This window comes from Petromyzon marinus, chromosome 37 (genome assembly GCF_048934315.1).
Source record: "Petromyzon marinus isolate PM22_M1 ecotype Great Lakes invasive population chromosome 37, UKy_Petmar_22M1.pri1.0, whole genome shotgun sequence".
Classification (NCBI taxonomy): domain Eukaryota; kingdom Metazoa; phylum Chordata; class Hyperoartia; order Petromyzontiformes; family Petromyzontidae; genus Petromyzon; species Petromyzon marinus.
This window is the reverse complement of record NC_133703.1, coordinates 6,130,786-6,139,476: the sequence shown is the minus strand read 5'-3', so window position 1 is coordinate 6,139,476 and position 8,691 is coordinate 6,130,786. Positions and strand designations below refer to the sequence as shown.

General features: G+C 47.3%; 1 long non-coding RNA gene across 1 annotated transcript; it reads left to right on the top strand.

The window, feature by feature from the left end:
- Positions 1–558: 558 nt before the first annotated feature.
- On the top strand, positions 559–2,531 carry LOC142930132 (uncharacterized). The gene is made up of 2 exons (XR_012946090.1): positions 559–1,536; positions 1,931–2,531. It is a non-coding gene; the product is annotated as an uncharacterized LOC142930132 (long non-coding RNA).
- Positions 2,532–8,691: the final 6,160 nt, after the last annotated feature.

Sequence of the window (8,691 nt, the reverse complement as noted above, 5' to 3'; positions counted from 1 at the left end):
CCTATTTATTTGCTTGTACTGGGTGCTTGTCAATTATGCTATGCTATCATGAATGTAATGTAATTCCCCTAGAAAAAAACCCTTAATAAGGTCTAAAGATACATTTTCGTGAGAGTCCCACACTGGGATGCTTGGCAAATTCCATTAATGAGTTCATTTTATGTCAGAGAAAACTATCCACAGTAAGCACACGCATATGAGAGGATAGCATAGGTCTGAACAGATAGGTCGGAGCATGCATTTCTTTCTCCTGTCATCTTCCAGCAACTTCACTGATTATCGAGTTTGTAAAGTTTGTGAAATCTAAGTGATCCTCCAACCTTTGTGTCAAAATTTGCAGATCCTAGACTGGACACATCTGAAGTTTAAACAATAACAGCTCATGCACTGATTTATCCCATATTCTCACAAACTCCACAAACGGATAACATCATTAGTTACTGATGGTGCAAAGTAAGGCAACATTGCAGGATTGCCGTTCAGGGGTCAAGGAATCTAGGGGAGAGCAAATTCATTGTGTACCAGTAAAATGTCTGTGGGTCTTACATTGCAGGTGGCATGCTGCCTGTGGAGGACCTCATCTCGGGCACGTGCAGCCTCACTGCTGCGCTGCAGCGGTCATGGCTTATAGCCCGACGGTCAGTCTAACCACGGACCAGTTCCTAGAGGCGCCAGTTGACGGTTCCTCCAAGTCCTTGTTCCGCTCGCCTGGCGCCCACCGAGACCTCGCAGTGTCGCACAGAGGCAAGCGGTCATCTCTCGGGGTCACCGCGCACAGCCTCGGCGCATCATTGGTGAGGGGCAATAAGCCAACTGAACGGTTGAGCTCAACAGCGAGAAGCAACAAGGCCCTGATGCCATTAAATGAGTCGGCAAAGCCCAAAAATTATTTCTTTTCTAACCAGAAGAATGTTTTGTTGTACTAACGGAGCAGTGAAGCAACTAGGCGTGAGCACTTGCCGAACGGCGGCTGTGCGACAAGTACCTATCCCAGGTGGTTAACAAGCCAAAAGGATGAGCTGGATGTGTCGGGGATCACGAGCATTCCTGAGCTCAGGTACCCGGCCTGGCTGCGTGACTGCGATGTGGACTCCCAGACCAGCAGCCACGAGACGGATACCAGCACGAAGAGAGCAGGTGCCGCTCAGAGCCCGCAAAGCAGACCAAAGTACCCAGAGTGGCTCAAAGATTTGGACATCTCCGGCCTTACGAATGTAGCCAACGAGGAGCCCGTGTCAGAGGACCTTAGATCCCTAGGTGTGTGTGTGTATATATATAGTCTGTATATAGCAGATGACATTTCATATGTTTTTAGGTACATATTCAGTCTTTTCTCACAGAGACGACTGAGCGGCCACCCATGTGGTTGTGACGTGCGATGCGTGATTCTTGATGCACAGCCTCATTGGAGGAGCTGCTGAGCAGGGCGCGCATGGAGTTGGAATCCCCCGGCTTGGAGGCCCCCTCCCCGGGCAGCTTCAACACGGACGTCTTCCTAGGGGCTGATCGTCCCTGGGAAAACCCCTCCACGCCATTGTGAATTTATCTTTATATTCACACTCACGCACAGCATAGAGGCTGCACCGCCTCTAAGTATGATGTCAGATTATGAATGTTATAAGCTAAGCAGGTAAGCCTGGTTATTACTTGGATGGGAGACTATTTGGTAATAGCATATATTATAGATTTTGGCTGCTAGGTAACCAGGAGTTAGTAATACAGCAATGGAATCTTGAATCTATATCCGGAGTTTTGCATTTTACTCCCTCTGTTTTCACCGGGTTCTCCGATTTCCTCTCACATACCACTCGCTGATGAAATTTGCAAAATATCACTGCCAAACCCGCCTGAGACTTGGTGAGATTTTTCTGGCTTCCACCATGATAATAAGTCAACCAAGTAATTTTCTCTCAATCGTGTCTCTTCTCAGGGCCGTGTACCACCTGTCGCGTCTGAAAGAGCTGGTTGACACCATCAAGGAGAACAAGGATGGCTGCATTTTAAGGCGGTGGTCGAGGTTTGTACTCAGAAGGATACGTTCGCTTGGTCCTGCTAATTCATGGTTGTTAAACATCAATGGTACTTCAGGTGCTGTGGTGTGAATCGCAATTACTTGTGAACTTGTGGGGCCCATGGGGCACAGTAATTGCCCTGTTAATGGAAGTGCCACAACAAAGTATTGGAAAAATGTGATGAAGTTCGTTCAGGGTTGGAGTTAGTGAATGGTTGCAGCAGTATTTTGCACAGCAAATCCATGCAGACTCAAATGTCACTTGAAAGAGAACGGATATGTGAAAAATATTGTGAGCACAACTAAACTTATTTTGGTTTTATCCATTTTGGAAGGAGACTCCTTTATTGGGAACATACATGCTAGTATGTGTGTAGTTATAAACATTTGGGAAATCACTGTAAAAGTACATTTGCTTATTTAGATTGCACTATACCTGTATTGTAAAATTTCAGAACCTTTTATGTAACTTGTAATCAATAAACCAAAGTTGCATATTGTATGCAACCCATGACTTGGATTGTTTTTATCATGTCTTGTTTAGCATGGTTGGTTATGTACAGTGTGAAAGAAATTCAACATACATTAAATATTTTCTGATATTTGAATGTTTATATTGTACATGTATATTTATTTTACAATAAATCTGAGACAAAGGCTTATACACATGGAATTGAAAATATTCAGCTATGATTTGTATTTCTCAAGTATTTTAAGAAAAGTCAGCGAGTCTCGTGACATGTCTTCACATTTGGGGGTGATGATTGTGATGGATATACAAGCATTAACCTGCTTACATTCCTAGAGTATGTAAGGTGAATTTGGGCATTCTGGGTGATTGGGTTTTAGGCCAAACACAGGCAGATGGTTGGGGATAGATGTTTTCAAGCATCTATTAATTATTCATCAGCATGTACTATCTTACTATGATGTAAAGTTCAAAGACATGGTTCATGAAGGGAATGGAATAAAAACTCAACTGTGCACAAGTATGGAGGAATTAATACTTGGAATTCAATGCAAAGATCTGGCCATATGGCGTTTACTGGGCACCAGGGTTGCCAAACAACACATGAAAGATGTGTATCAGGCACAGCCTCTGCATTATGAAAAAAATATCACTTCCTGAAGAAGTGCATTTTGCTTCTCCTGTCTTAGGTCACCAAAATAAATTAGAGCAAATGTGACTCGACTGACACAGGCAGCATTTATACTTGTGAAGTGTTCTCCTTCCGACGTGTGGTGTGTGTCGCACACACTGTCGAAGACGAGGTAGTTGCAGGAGACACCGTCTCTTTATTATCTTGTTCACACCAACTCCGGCCTCACTCGACCACGTTGCCATAGAGCCCGGCCTAGACACGACCCTGTCCGTGTTGCACCGACGGCGTCGACCGAGAAGGCCAGCTACTGTCTGGCCACGCAATGATTGGGCGAATGCGGTGGCAACGACAGCGACGACGAGACGAGTCCACTCCCAGAACCGGCAGCCCGGAGCTCTCGCTCTCCGCTCCTTATATTATATTCTATATTCTACTCGGCGCGGCTTGGCTCTGCCCTATCCACGCCTCCCTTCTCGAACCGACCAGAGGGTTCCAGAGGCTTCCCTATGAGGTCTTCCATGACCCTTGCCCCAATTCCTCTGCCCGGCCGGCACACCCGTATATATGCTCAACGGCGTGTGTGCAAACTTTCCACTGCAGTTGCCGCTGCTGGACAGCAGTCAGCGCTGTGTCACTACACTTGTATGAACACAAGAATTACATAATCATGTCTACACTTATATGTAATGGGCTGAGATAGGCGAACACAACTTCTTGGGAGGCAACACTATTTATTAACACCAACACATTACACTTAACATAAATTTCGATTTAAAGCTTTCGTGACTGCGGGCTAACACCAATCCCGAATATCCACCCCCACAGCCCTTTAAATAATCTCCAATACAGCCCCCCAATCGGCTATGCGTGTATGAGTGACGTCCCTGCCCTCTAACCCCCGACCCCCCCGTCCCGCGCGTGCGATTGGTGTGTCGCTCTAAAACTGACTCCAAATCCCCGCCCCGCAGCCCTTTAAACAATCTCCATTGCCCGGCATCGGCGGCAACGCGTGTGCGAAGGACGTCATTGCCCTCTGACCCCTGACCCCCCGTTCAGTTCGTGTGAGTGGTGCGCGGGGTTGTGTGAGCGGAGACGTCGCGTTTGAGTGGCTGAGAAGCGACGGATTGATTCCAGGCAGCCACGTGCCAGCCCCGAGCTATGCCCCACAAACAGGACCCGCGGACCCGAGGGGCTGCGGCGCGAGGAGAGGAGCCGGAGAGCGGCAGCCCTCTCACCGCGAGCGAGGAGTCTAGTAGCGGCTGCTCTCACTCGAGCGAGGAGTCCGGAGCCCGCAGCCCTCCCGAGATCAGCCCTCCCCCGGGGGGGGGGAGCCGGGGGCCCGCGTCCCCCACAACTGACAACCTGTGTACCAACTGGCCGAGCGAGAGTTTGTGTGTATTTGAGCGCAATCGTGCCAGTGTTTAGCTGTACCAGGGAGTTTGGTGCAGCAGAGTGTTTCGGTGTAGCAGGGTGTCCGGATTGTGCCGGCACACTACCCTTCTATCCATAATGTCGTAGGGTGAGCTCCATTAAACGTTAACTCGGACCCCAACCTGTCAAAGCGCCTAATCTCGGAACGTGGTTCTCAACCTCTTACCTCACCCATGCTACGTACCTTTGAGACGTCCTGCTTTTACAAATGTTGATGAACTGGAGGGCAAAGGTCTGGAGGACCCCACATGGAGTCTGGTTTCTCACACCTGAGCCTCCTGTGACATTTCTGGAGGCTTCTCTGGAATCTTTGTCCCATTTATTGAGTGCAGATTTGGCTTACTTCTAGCTTCATCCCAAGACGTCATCCAGTTTGGAAATACCCGAAGGTTGTGGGAGTCGCCCCGTGCTTCAGTTTCTTTCCAACCCTCGCAATGGCCGGTTGCTCACCAGCCGGAAGTCTTTTGCTGCTTACACCACGACCGAGGTGTTGAGAGCAGCCATCTCGTGGCTGGTCGGCAATGGAGATGGTATTGTCGATTTGAGGAGCGTGAGTCTGTGGCGTTGGTGGTGCTGCTGTCACGGAGGCGACACGAGTTTAGGAAATTCAGTTTTGTGGGTTTCCTGTAGCGAGCACTGAAAGATCCTCCCTTCCTCTTTCTCCACCCTTGTCTCTACTGTCTCCATGTCCCCGTTCAACTCTTTCTACACCGCTTTCCTTGAATGTGCAGCTGCCTTTACGGCCTCCCCTCTCCCCTTCTCTCCACCTCCAACCCATCTCCGTCGTAATCTCCTCCCCTTTGTTCAGGCTCTTCCCTCTCTTCCTCAGTCTATGGATGGGGTTATTGTTTATCGGGCTCTTATACAAAAAATTGAGCTTATTTTAGCCTTTGAATAGGATTTTCTGTTTTCTTTCGGTAGCATGTTGCGTACATAGGGAAGATCGAGCCACGCCACCGGTTCCCATTATCAAAATCTTTGTCAACTTGTCTCCCTCGGTAGGAATGCCTTTCCTTCTCCAGCAAGCAATTGTCTTCTCTCTCTCCTCCGTTATTTCTTCCGATGCGCTTTCTTAATCTCGCTTGCTGTGTGTATCGGCTCTATCATTCAACAAGGGCAAATTAAAAAAAATTGCTTTTTTTTCCTCCACTGCTTTACCACTATACCTCCTGAGTGGGTACTCGGAGTTTCATCTAATGTACTATTTGATGAGTCGCTTCCACACAGCAGAAAGGCGGTAGCTATCCGAACTGTAAATTTTTCTTCCAATTTCGATAGATTCTCGAATTATTCTTGGGCAGTAGTAGCTAGTTTTGCACAGAATTTCAACATTAAAATCAACTGAGTGTCCTTGTTGGCACGTGTGTTCTGCTACTGCTGAACATGGGTGCCAACAAATAATACATTATTTAAATGCATGCCTATAAAGGGCAGCATACTTCAATAGGGATTACCATTGGTACGGCTATTTTAATACACAATAGACAGGAAGGACAAGATCAAAGGGCTCTCATAATGCACATGCATAATGTACGTTGACTCGGTAATCTCCCCCCCCCCGCCCCCCCACTTTGCGCGAGAGTGCCACAAATCTGGCTGTCGCCTGATGAAGCTAGTTGTAATTACTGGCAAAACGTCGTACTCCGATTGTAAATGTTGTGGCTTGGCTCTCCAAAGTACCAGTGACGAATTGGCTTGTTCTGTTTCCGTGACAACCCTACTAGTTGGCTGTGTCGAGTGGTGGCGGGTTTTAACGACACGTTTATATATGTATGCGATCTAATCCAAAAAACACCTTTATGGATGATATTGGGCGCGAAAGCCTACATGTTAAACCAAAATTTAAAATATATACAAAATAACAATAATTTCTAGTTTTCCTCATTCACATCGTGATTCGTATGAAAAGACATGAGATGATTGAGACATGTTAAATCATAAACGTATTTATTAATATATATATATACAGATAGTCCTCGACTGCAATGTCCTTGTCCACGTGCAAACAGAGTTAGGATAGCAGCCTCCTTTAAAAGTCAGAGTAGATTTATACGCTGTAGAAGACAGTTGACGAATCCTCGTTGCTTGATTCCTCCTCGGATCCCTTCAGCAGTGAGTCGTCACCAGTCTTCTCTGCCTGCTCATTCTCCATGTGGCACCGCTGGGGTGGGTGCAATACGCCAGGAGACTGCTTATGCAGCGAGCAGCGAAGCAGGCCCATCTCTGCCTGCTCATCCTCAACGTGGAATTGAGGCGATGGCGGTGAGCTGGGGGCATCGGTGAGGAGGGTGTTACGGAGACGGCCCAGCTCTGCCTGCTGCAGAATCGTCTGTACGACGAAGCGCTCGCGGCGCATGCAGGCGCGCACATGGGATGGCGTGTCCGGGATGATGTATGCAATGCAGGCCTTCGTGAGTAACACCACGTGCTGCACACGTCCACACACAGGTAAAGGATTTTCAGTTTCAGGATTTGCATGTAAAGGGTGCTTACTAAATATAATATGGCAGCATCTCAAAGTGCTTTACATCTCAGGTCAACTATTCCGGGGACCTGAAGCCTAGGGATATTATATTGTTACGTCGTTTTTCCCAATTAAATTAAGTCATTTGAGTAATTTTTGAACATTTGGCAAATTATACCGAGGCACTTTTTGAATTACTTAATGGGTTTTTTACGTTCACTATGCAGCAGGCAACATTTCTGATGTGCAGTTAATGCACCCACAGTATTCACCTGGGCAGCCGCAAATTTATCGCAACAATCAGCAAACACTTACACTCGGCCATGTCACCACTACAAAGATTCCCTGTGTAGCCTTTCACAGACTGAGACAAGTGCATCTATGAAGGGTGGCACAGTGCCTGCGGGGGTGGTGTGCACCTTTATCTCGCCAGTGATGATTTTCACACACTTCATCAAGTACTCATTTTAAGACAGAATCAACTTAAGGGAAGCTCAACACTGGTTCTAATATTTTCCACTGTTATTGGCTGTGGCCAGAAATAGTACTCCGGTCACACAGGATTGGTAGCGCAGTTCCCGAACAACTACGCAGCCGCTCCCCTTCCCACACGCACACATGCTTACGTGTGACAAATGTCATAAACAACATGGATCGTCTGCTGCATGATGACAGAGCGTATTGTATTACCACTATTATTTGTGATCTCAGAAATACTGTGCAATTGTGAGGTGTAATAGCATTACTGGCATTATCTGTAATGACCCATTGACAATGATCACGGTTTGCTCTGCTGACCTTAACAACTGCTCACAGATGAGTCTATACGATGGTGCAGTAGTGTAAGGCTTTGCACACTAGACTTGCAATCCAGAGGTCGCGGGTGTGAATTGATCTTTGATCGTGGCAGTGTAAACAATGGTGAAAGTTTTTTTTTACATTCCACTGCCTCTATCCACCTAGCAGTGTAAATGGAATACATCCAGTCAATTGGTCGGCTGAGTTTGGTGCTGTTCAGTGCGGGAACTCCCAGCTCTTCCCAAGACGTCTGACCAGTGTGGAAGAGCAGTTCAAATACATCTTAAGGGTCTCTCGTGAGCTCCCTATAGCAGGAGCCCTTTTGCCATCAGTGACATGAGCAAGTAATTGGAGGGCTGTACCTTTATCTTTCAATGGGTTTATGAATGTGTGTGTGTGCATGTTGATGTGTACCTGCATGGCAATGACGAAGGCCAGCTTTGCCGTCAGTACTTGCCAGTACTGCTTGGTGACGGAGTAGGCTTGGGGATGATCCGGCGGGTAGCGATAACCTGGATACCTACACACATACAACCACAAGCACGCATGGACTATATTGAGCAAAGTGCCTCGAAAGTAGAGTTGGCGCTAAATTGAACAAGTGGTTGTGTACAAACGGTATATGCGTTCACAGCCCTTTAAAAAATCCGCTTCTGAAAGAGGGCCTTCCCACAACGTGCAGCTTGTGGGGGCTCTATTGACCATGGTTCACGCTGGTCCGTACCAGGTTGGTGAAGGTAGGGAGTTCAGATAATGGGAGAACAATATAGCACAACTATTAATTTTTCTGAACTACCCACTGCTGACAACCTAGCTCCAAAGTCGCCTACTGCACTTGCATTGTGCATGGTGTTCATCAATCTAAGCACGAACAAGGCTCAAGC